Genomic DNA, 8,849 nt, shown 5'->3' on the forward strand with positions numbered 1-8,849 from the left:
GACATACTTATTTGCACATCAACATCCTTGATCTAAATGCTCCAATGAAGGTCCACATTCATCAAATTAGAAAATTCCTTCAATGGGGAATGAGACATTGGTTAATGTAATTATTTGCCACCCTCAATGTAAAATTCCTAGTCGTATATGGTTGAAGAATTTTAGATCTCTTCAAATATGAAAAACTATCTTTCTTTTATATTAGAACCTTAGTCTATTTTCATTCTCAACCATGAAGCTCTCACTTTGTACATCTATCCATAGAGCTTTTATACAACTTATTCTAATCCTCTCATCCTTCCTATTTGAATGTATTTTATCTTTCTCTTATATATATCTCAATCAAAAGATAGGATCCTTAATTTCCATTGAAATTTTCTAGTAAGGATCATAAACTCTTAATCCAATTTCTAAATTAATATATTGACTTAGAAAACTTAATGCTCAGTATATCCATTAGTATATCCATTACTCACTGAGGAGTAATAAACTTATTCATCATAACCATCCCCAATAAACTATTCTTCTTTTCCTGCAAGAACATCCTCAAGGGCCAAAGAAAAGAAGAACATAACAAGGCAAATGAACTTTATATTATATGCAAGGATAATGATAAGGGACTAACTAAAAATCAAAATTCTACTAAAATATCTAATACTTATCTTACTATTCTAGAGTAAGTGCTAATCAACATCCTTCTAGATGTAAAAACCTTCTTTTGTTCTTTTGAGTGTTGGTTTACTTTGAAGATCTAACATGGTACCTCTTTGACAAGCTAAGATTTTTCATTGAAAAATTCCCAACTAATGATATTTCTAGACTCATTTCTATAGTCAACAAAATCAACAACCATCAAAACACACTAACTCTTAGTATATCCCAACAACTATCTAGCTAAATGTTTATTTTGATATTGAATATTTATCTTTTGTGTTAAAGTTGTAGCTTCAGTCAGATTGATTCGATCTAATATACATTATTGTTATTGGTAAATGATCATTTTCTATATATACTTATCCATGTTAAATAATATATATTATTTTATATAATACATATACATATTATCGTATATAATACACACACACACACACACATATAGTTATATACTTATTATATTATAATATATTATATATGGTTATTTATATTACTAATATATTAATATGTTAACTAGTGATGATTAATTGTAGAGACATGTCTCATCCTCTCTTATTTATAAAGCCTTCATTTGCATTTGGAAGACAATCAATACAATGGCAATTGTTAATACATTTGTAACAATCCTTGAAATTAACATGGTATCAGAGTGGATTCCTTCTATAAAGCCTAACAACTTGAAGGTAGATCAACACATATTGAAGAAGCATTGCCAATAGTACCCAAATGGGTTGGAGCCTTGTTGAAGTAGTTATGATGGCAAAGATAATCAATTCGCTATTTGATATTCTCTTTGTATTCACTTGTTTAATCTAAATAGGAGTCAATTTGTTGAAGATATCAAACACTTCTAAATGGATGGAACTAGGCTTAGTGAAACCCCCCCAAAATGTTGGTGTAGGGCACTCGAATGTACTCTCTTCATCCCAACAAGTTTTTAACAGTATATCTGTACCAAGAGAGTGAAGCTCTTTTATTTTAGGAACCCCTTGCTAATATTTATACAAAATTTATCTTTCTACATTCATAGCTTCCACCATGGTGATTCACCTATGTGTAGGTGCAACAGGAGTTGCTCTATACATTTTTAAATGTGAACATCACCCTTCTTAAGTTGGTTATGGGTTTAGAGTCAAAGTAGAGGAATGGGAAGATAGTGTGAGAATTCATGTCTACCCAAATTGCATACTTTTATAATATAGAATGGAGATATTAGGACCTATTTGAATTAGAAATTACTTTGTATAATGTATCAAATGCTTCCACATATCGAATCAACTTTTGAAGATTATAATATTCAATTCAGACATGCGTCGAAAGGAGTATTTGATGATTTAAGGGAGTAGCTTTGAGAGTCTCTAAACTATGTGACATCAGTTGAAGGTGTGAATATAGCAGAAGATGAGAATTTGAAGATTGATAATCTAATACTTTGCAAGAGAAAATATGATGCTCCTTGCAGGTGGTCAATGAATCTATTTGCATATTGAAACCCATCTATACATAATATCCTTGTGATCATTGCCATAGGGGATTCATACCAATAAAGCTACACCTGTAGTGAAGTTGGGGATTCATGAGTTTGCAATAATTGGATACTTTTTTCGTAAGTGCCAAGTGAAAGTAAAGCATCAGAATAGTCACAGTTGATAGGACTCGTTGCTCCTATAGAAGACAATAATAAATTTGTGAGAAATATTAAAATTTCAATCACAAAAACAACCCTAAACCTAAAAATCTGTTCGGCAACAACTATTATCGAATACCAAAAATTTTCTCGGTAACATAAGAAACCAAGTGGCAGGAGAGTTGACCGAGTGATCTCGGTAAATGAAGGGCAAACAACTCGGTAGCCAAAGGATACCGAGTGAGCTCGATAAACACACAACTCGGTAACCAAAGGATACAGAGTGAGCTCGGTGGTGTGATTACCGAGTGAACTCGGTAACCACAAGAAGGTGGAGCTCGGTAGAAGAAAGGACCGAGTGAGGTTGGTAGCCACTGCTGGGAGGAGCTCGGTAGAAGACGTTACCGAGTGAGATCGGTTTGAACTGCAAATGACTTCTACCAAAGACAATACCGATTGCAGACTTATGATGTGAATATGTTCGCCATTAAAACCAGAGACCCAGAACTTGAAGCTTCCAAATAAAACTTATCAAATGTATTGAATAGAAGGAGACAAATGGATTCAAGTATGTCTACTTACTTTCTATTCAACTTGGATTAAATCGATACAAAATCTGGGAGCATTCGGCTTCAACCAAAAAAATCCTAAACTGGTAAAACTTGAACAACTTCAATACTTAGAAACTTTAAACTTGCAGCTCTAATGGCTGCATACAATAACGCCTGGAGCAGTCACTGCTTCAATAGGACGAATGAAACAATAAAACATTCAACTTACATAATGATCAGAGAAGAAACACGTGCAACTACAAGCACGAAATGAACTTCCTCTGTCCCTACAACAAACTGGATCTGCTGATCACTTTCTCTGCTCTCTGCAGCTTTTGAGCTCTTCTTCTCACTCTGTCTACTTTTGACTGCTCGAATGAATGTGAACAATCCTTTTTGTCTTCTGCCAAAAAAGTTTTCCCCTTCATTTGCAAATTTGAAAACTCACCTACTTGTAATAAATTTTCTGGTTGTTGTGCAATCCGTCAGCGGTGGTAGGTGGGCGTTTGGGTCCAGGGAGAAACGACCATCTGCATTTAATAGTCCAACAAAATTGACATTGATTGATTGCACTTCAACCTTCTTTTGGAGACTTAGTAGAATTGGGATAGTTTAATCAATGAATCCATTCTGGATGGCGTTAAAACTGTGACTACAATATATTCCAATAATTAGTCGATAGGCTTTCCCTTTGAGATTTCCTGCAATTAGAAATTGTCTCACACCGCCAAACAACTTTTTGAAAACCGTTTTTAGATCATAGTTTAGCGCAAGGATCGTATCTTATCAAATCTTATTTGCAAGGATCGTATTTTATCAAAATCTTATATGCAAAGGATCATATCTAATGATGAAACTGCTCCTAGACTTTTGAAACCCTAGCTCTCGAGCTTAAAGAGAAGATTACGCTGGATCTGGACGTTTTTGTGCACAGCAGAGATTTTTACCGCAGGACAGGGCGAGCTGGGAAAAGATTGAATAATTTAAATGAACATAACATCAGTCAAGTTCATATCTTTCCTTATTGCTTTTCTCTATTATGATTGCTTATACTTTTGAGATCTATTGACTTTGTTCTTTTGAATGAGACTGAGCATTAATGTAATGGGTTTTTTTTCTTTCTATTTTCTTTACAGATTCAAATTCGGATCTGAAAGCTGCCAAGGTATCTCTTGGAGCAGTGGGAGCAATCTCTGAGATAACCTTCACATTGCAGCCTATGTTCAAGTGCTCTTTTTCAGCCAGTGTGAAAGATGATAATGACCTAGAAAAAGAGCTGAGCGTTTCCTGAGAGCCAACGAATATGCATATATACACTGGTTTCCCTCTCATGGAAATGCAGTTTATCTAACCAATCATGGTGTTTCTGTTGATGTACCTGGAGATGGCCTCAACATGGGAGTCGGCACTCCAATCACAGCTATGAGCGTTGAAACAAATAGTTATCAGTGTGAGTATGATCTTGACACTTGCCCACCAAAAAACATTAGTCTGTTCAAGTTCGCCTTCAAATCTATATATAATAAGATAATATAGGACCCACTCTTGGACTTTTGCAGACATTATGCGAGTCCATTCACGTCTATCTTTTATTGATGCCCTGTTAATCAATTGGTTGCTCCGTTCCAAATATTTTTATATTTGACAGAGAAACCTAATGTTTTTGGACATGTTTTTAATCTTGATGAAGTAAATAATATGGTAAGAATTCAAACCTAAAAAAGAACACAGTTCATGTAAATATTTTGATAGCTGGTTTCTGATTTTGATTTGAAGGACTATTCAAAAGTTAGAGCTAGAGTGTTCATCATTACCTTATATAAGACAATGATTGAATTATAAAAATTAGATTGAGCAGACAAACTGTATAAGACAATGATTGAATTATAAAAATTAGATTGAGCAGACAAACTGTATCTTAGACTGTATTTAACCTCTGTGAAAATTTAAAAAGGTCTTCTACTCTTTTTTAGTTGAGAAATCTAGTGTTTTCAAAAGATATTTTAAATCTTGATTAACTAGAAATAAGTTGAGGGTTCAAGCCTATATATGAAGACAGTTAAGATGGCAATTGATAGTTGTTGTCTGGCGGTCTTCTTCCCTCCTCCACACATGCTCTTTTGAAGAAATTGGAACACTTATTTTATTTCAAACTCAGAACCTCCAAACACACATGCCCTTTCCAAGAAATTGAAACACTTCTTTTATTCAAACTCAAAACCCCAAAACACACATGTCCTTTCCAAGAAATTGAAACACTTATTTCATTCAAACTCAAAACCTCTCAAAATGTTTGGAAGGAGACACAATATGTAAGTAGCTCGTTAAAGTTAAATCTTGCCGGGTTTATCTGCTATATGAATTATGATTTGAAATTTGCCATATGCGTTTAATTTAACAGTATTGCAAGTTTGTACAGAATATAGGAAGCTTGGGAAACAAAGAAAGGGCAATGTACAATGTATACATTTGATATTTTAACTGCAATCTTGCTTTGTTGAAATCTTCTTCACTCTAACCCACTGAAAAACATTAGCTAGCTTGTTCGTCAGCAATCTATTTGGACAAATGTGTTCAGTTCTGTAATATGGGCTATTTGAAGTGAGAGGAAAACAGAGAAAGGGCAGTGTCACGGTGTGTTATAATTGATAGATATTGTATGATCTTGATTTCCAAATAATTACACTTCATTTGCATTAGTGTATCCACTAGTGTATTACAATGTAGAAGAGTCCCAATAGTATTCGAAGCTGCATGCTGGTTACAAGTTGTTTGAATTGAGAAGTAAACAGAGGAGGGACAATGCAAACAAAAATTAGATATCTAATTGGCAATCTTGCTTTGTTCTTGAATATAGATAGTAAAATGCATGCAAACAAAGATGTGGGTACAATCTACAATGGAGTGGAGCAGCTAATTTCATCAACAGCAATGAGCAGTGGCATCTTGAATGACGGAAAATAGTTCACAGGGCACCCTATAATCGGATGCAAGCATCTAGTGGATGCCAAGGAAATAACTCTGAAAAAATATTTTATGGTATAATTATGAAATAATAAACTAGTATAATTTGTATCAAAAGGAGGTGTAATGATTTTGTCAATAGTAAAATGTATTACATCATTCAAAATTATGTGTACTGCATGTTTCAATTTTGGAACATTTCTCATTCTCTAATAATTGTCAAACTTCAATCTCCACAGTAAATTACATTTCCTCTTCCACTTTCTCCTTCTCCTCCTCCTCATTCCTTTACTCCTACTTTTTCTTCTTCCCTTTTGGCTTCTTCTTCTTCTTCTTCTTCTTCTTCTTCTTCTTCTTCAATCATCTCACCCTTATTCTTCTTTTGAGTATTGAACATTTTTTTTATTCATTATTTTAGTTCAAATATATTAGTATATATTGATATGATAAAAATACATATACATAATATTATTATATTATATAAGTGTGACATTTACTACTACAGAATTAATATTTAAAAAGTTTGTAAAGAAATTGAAATAACTAAAATATTTTAAAGTTATAGATTAACATCATATCAATCGACTAACTAACTACATCTTCTAAACCATACTAAAAAGTTGTTTTTCAATCTTTCTTTTTTTTGTAATTCTTGTTAAATGCATATTTTTTAATAAACTTTAAATATATTTGAAAAAAAATTATAACCAAAATTTTTGCATTGAATATTTATTTATTTTAGGCTATAATTCAATTTTTTAACAAACATTTTTAATTTTATGATAATATAAAATATACCATTTATATAAAAATTAAAAAATACAACAAATAATATACTAAATTTAAATGCCGTTATATTGAAGAATCTTTAAACCTACATAGAAACTAAAAGAAAAGTGGCCATAAATGCAATATTAGGAGCCAACTTGGCCTGTTTCCATGAGTTTTCTATGAGTAACCTTTCTTGGAAGCACATTCATTCCAAAAGAAATCACGACTTGTAAAGTTCCTACTTCTTGGTATCTTCTTCCCTAAATTATGTTGAAGATAATTGTTGCAACCTTACCTTTGTCCTTGCACACAAATGGGAAAATATTGCTTTAAAACATGAAAATGATTTGATTCAAGATATGTTTTTTATCTCCAAGTTTTGTAAAATTATCTAGCTAAATTTACACAACACAAGATATGTCTAGCAAAGAAAAAAAGAAACAAATGTATTCTTATATAAAATAGAGGAAAAAATGAGCTTCTAAGAGTGAAATTTTATTATTCATTTATCTATTACAATATACATAATACATACAAAATAAAGCTCTTGTTTGAAAGAGTAAATCATGGTGAAGTCAACCCCAAGTATTTCTAACGCAAGAAGTGAACTAGTCATAGACCCAAGTTTACCATAGGAAGAAACATGACCTCCAAAAATGATTCGTCCTTGCACACAATCTGGAAAACATTACTTTAAAACATGAAAATGATTTGATTCAGGATTTTTTTTTATCTCCAAGTTTTGTAAAATTCTCTAGCTAAATCTACACAACACAAGATATGTCTAGCAAAGAAAAAAAGAGACAAATGTATCTTGATATAAAATAGAGGAAAAACTGAGCTTCTAAGAGTGAAATTTTATTATTCATTTATCTATTACAATATACATAATACATACAAAATAAAGCTCTTGTTTGAAAGAGTAAATCACGGTGAAGTCAACCCCAAGTATTTCTAATGCAAGAAGTGAACTAGTCGTAGACCCAAGTTTATCGTAGGAAGAAACATGACCTCCAAAAATGATAAAAGAAACGAACCATGCAACACTTTACGACAATCTACCAAACTACAAACAAATATATCTCTTTGCACTGTCTTTTCTTCGTACTCCATAGTTCATACACCCTCAAAACATTACACCCAAACTTTCTCTCTTACCCTTAAAAGGATAAAATTCTCTATATCAAGATTTATCTCTAGAACCAAGGCTATTTCTCAAGAGTTTATTCAACTAACTCTCCCTAGGCATGTGTTTTAAAAACCAATTACTCCATAGTTCACACCCCAATAATAATGATAACAAAGCATCCCTATATTTAGTATGAGATCTCTAAGATTTGGTATTTAAGTGATTAAATTGGTTCTCTTTAAGTTTTCTATGTAGTATAATAACCAGTATATCATATAATAATGAATGCAGAAAACATCTTCACAAAATGCACCTTGGTACATTAAAAATAATATAATGCATAAACTAAAAACATCTTCTACTCTTCATTGGCATTGGTTGTCTTCTTCCCTCCTCCACACATGCCCTTTCCAAGAAATTAAATCTCTTATTTTATTCAAATCCATAGTCCCAAAATATTTGGAAGGAGAGACAATATGTAAGTAGCTTGGTAAAGACAAATCTTACTGGGTTTATCTGCTATATGAATCTTCTTGTATAAAATATGATTAAAAATTTGTGCTTATGCATTTATTTTAATAGTATTGCAAGTTTCTATAGAATATAGGAAGCTTCCTACTAGGCATAGGTTATTTGAAGTGTGAGATGGGAAATACTAGAGCAAGGACAATGTATATAGTGTATACCATAGTAACACGGGACATGTCCTCTTTCTTTTTGCCTATGTCCTAGAGACTTGGACACACTAGGGACTTGGGGACTCTGTTTCTTATTCCTAGTGGCGCCACCTCCACCGAAGATGGGGAACATCTCGATATTGACTATTTTCTAATTTGACTATTTATGTTCAATGTTCAATGTTCAAATTCAATGCAATGTTCAAGTATTTACTCTTTTACGTCTTTATATCTTATATTACAATAAATGTTTTCATAACTAGCATTTTAAGTACCATATGTATATTATACACAACTCCCTCCCAGTCTTTGCCACCATCCCCTTGTCGTCCCCAAAACGTCTCCAAATTATGGCCCCTTTGTCCCCCATCCCAAAAACTGGTCCCCTATTCTAGTTTTCCCCTATCCCTAGAACAGTGTAACTACGATGTATTCATTTAATGTTTAACTACAATCTTTCTTTGTTGAATTCTTCT

General features: G+C 32.6%; 1 long non-coding RNA gene across 2 annotated transcripts; it reads left to right on the forward strand.

The window, feature by feature from the left end:
- Positions 1-3,482: 3,482 nt before the first annotated feature.
- Positions 3,483-5,915, forward strand: LOC149540704 (uncharacterized). 2 transcript variants are annotated; one of them, XR_016356038.1, is made up of 3 exons: positions 3,483-3,834; positions 3,969-4,282; positions 5,690-5,915. It is a non-coding gene; the product is annotated as an uncharacterized LOC149540704 (long non-coding RNA). The 2 variants fall into 2 exon arrangements; XR_016356037.1 differs by lacking the exon at positions 5,690-5,915 and having other exon boundaries at positions 3,969-4,394.
- Positions 5,916-8,849: the final 2,934 nt, after the last annotated feature.

This window comes from Cupressus sempervirens, chromosome 9 (assembly GCF_028749045.1).
Source record: "Cupressus sempervirens isolate cs-2001-9-10 chromosome 9, ASM2874904v1, whole genome shotgun sequence".
NCBI classification, from domain to species: Eukaryota; Viridiplantae; Streptophyta; class Pinopsida; order Cupressales; family Cupressaceae; genus Cupressus; species Cupressus sempervirens.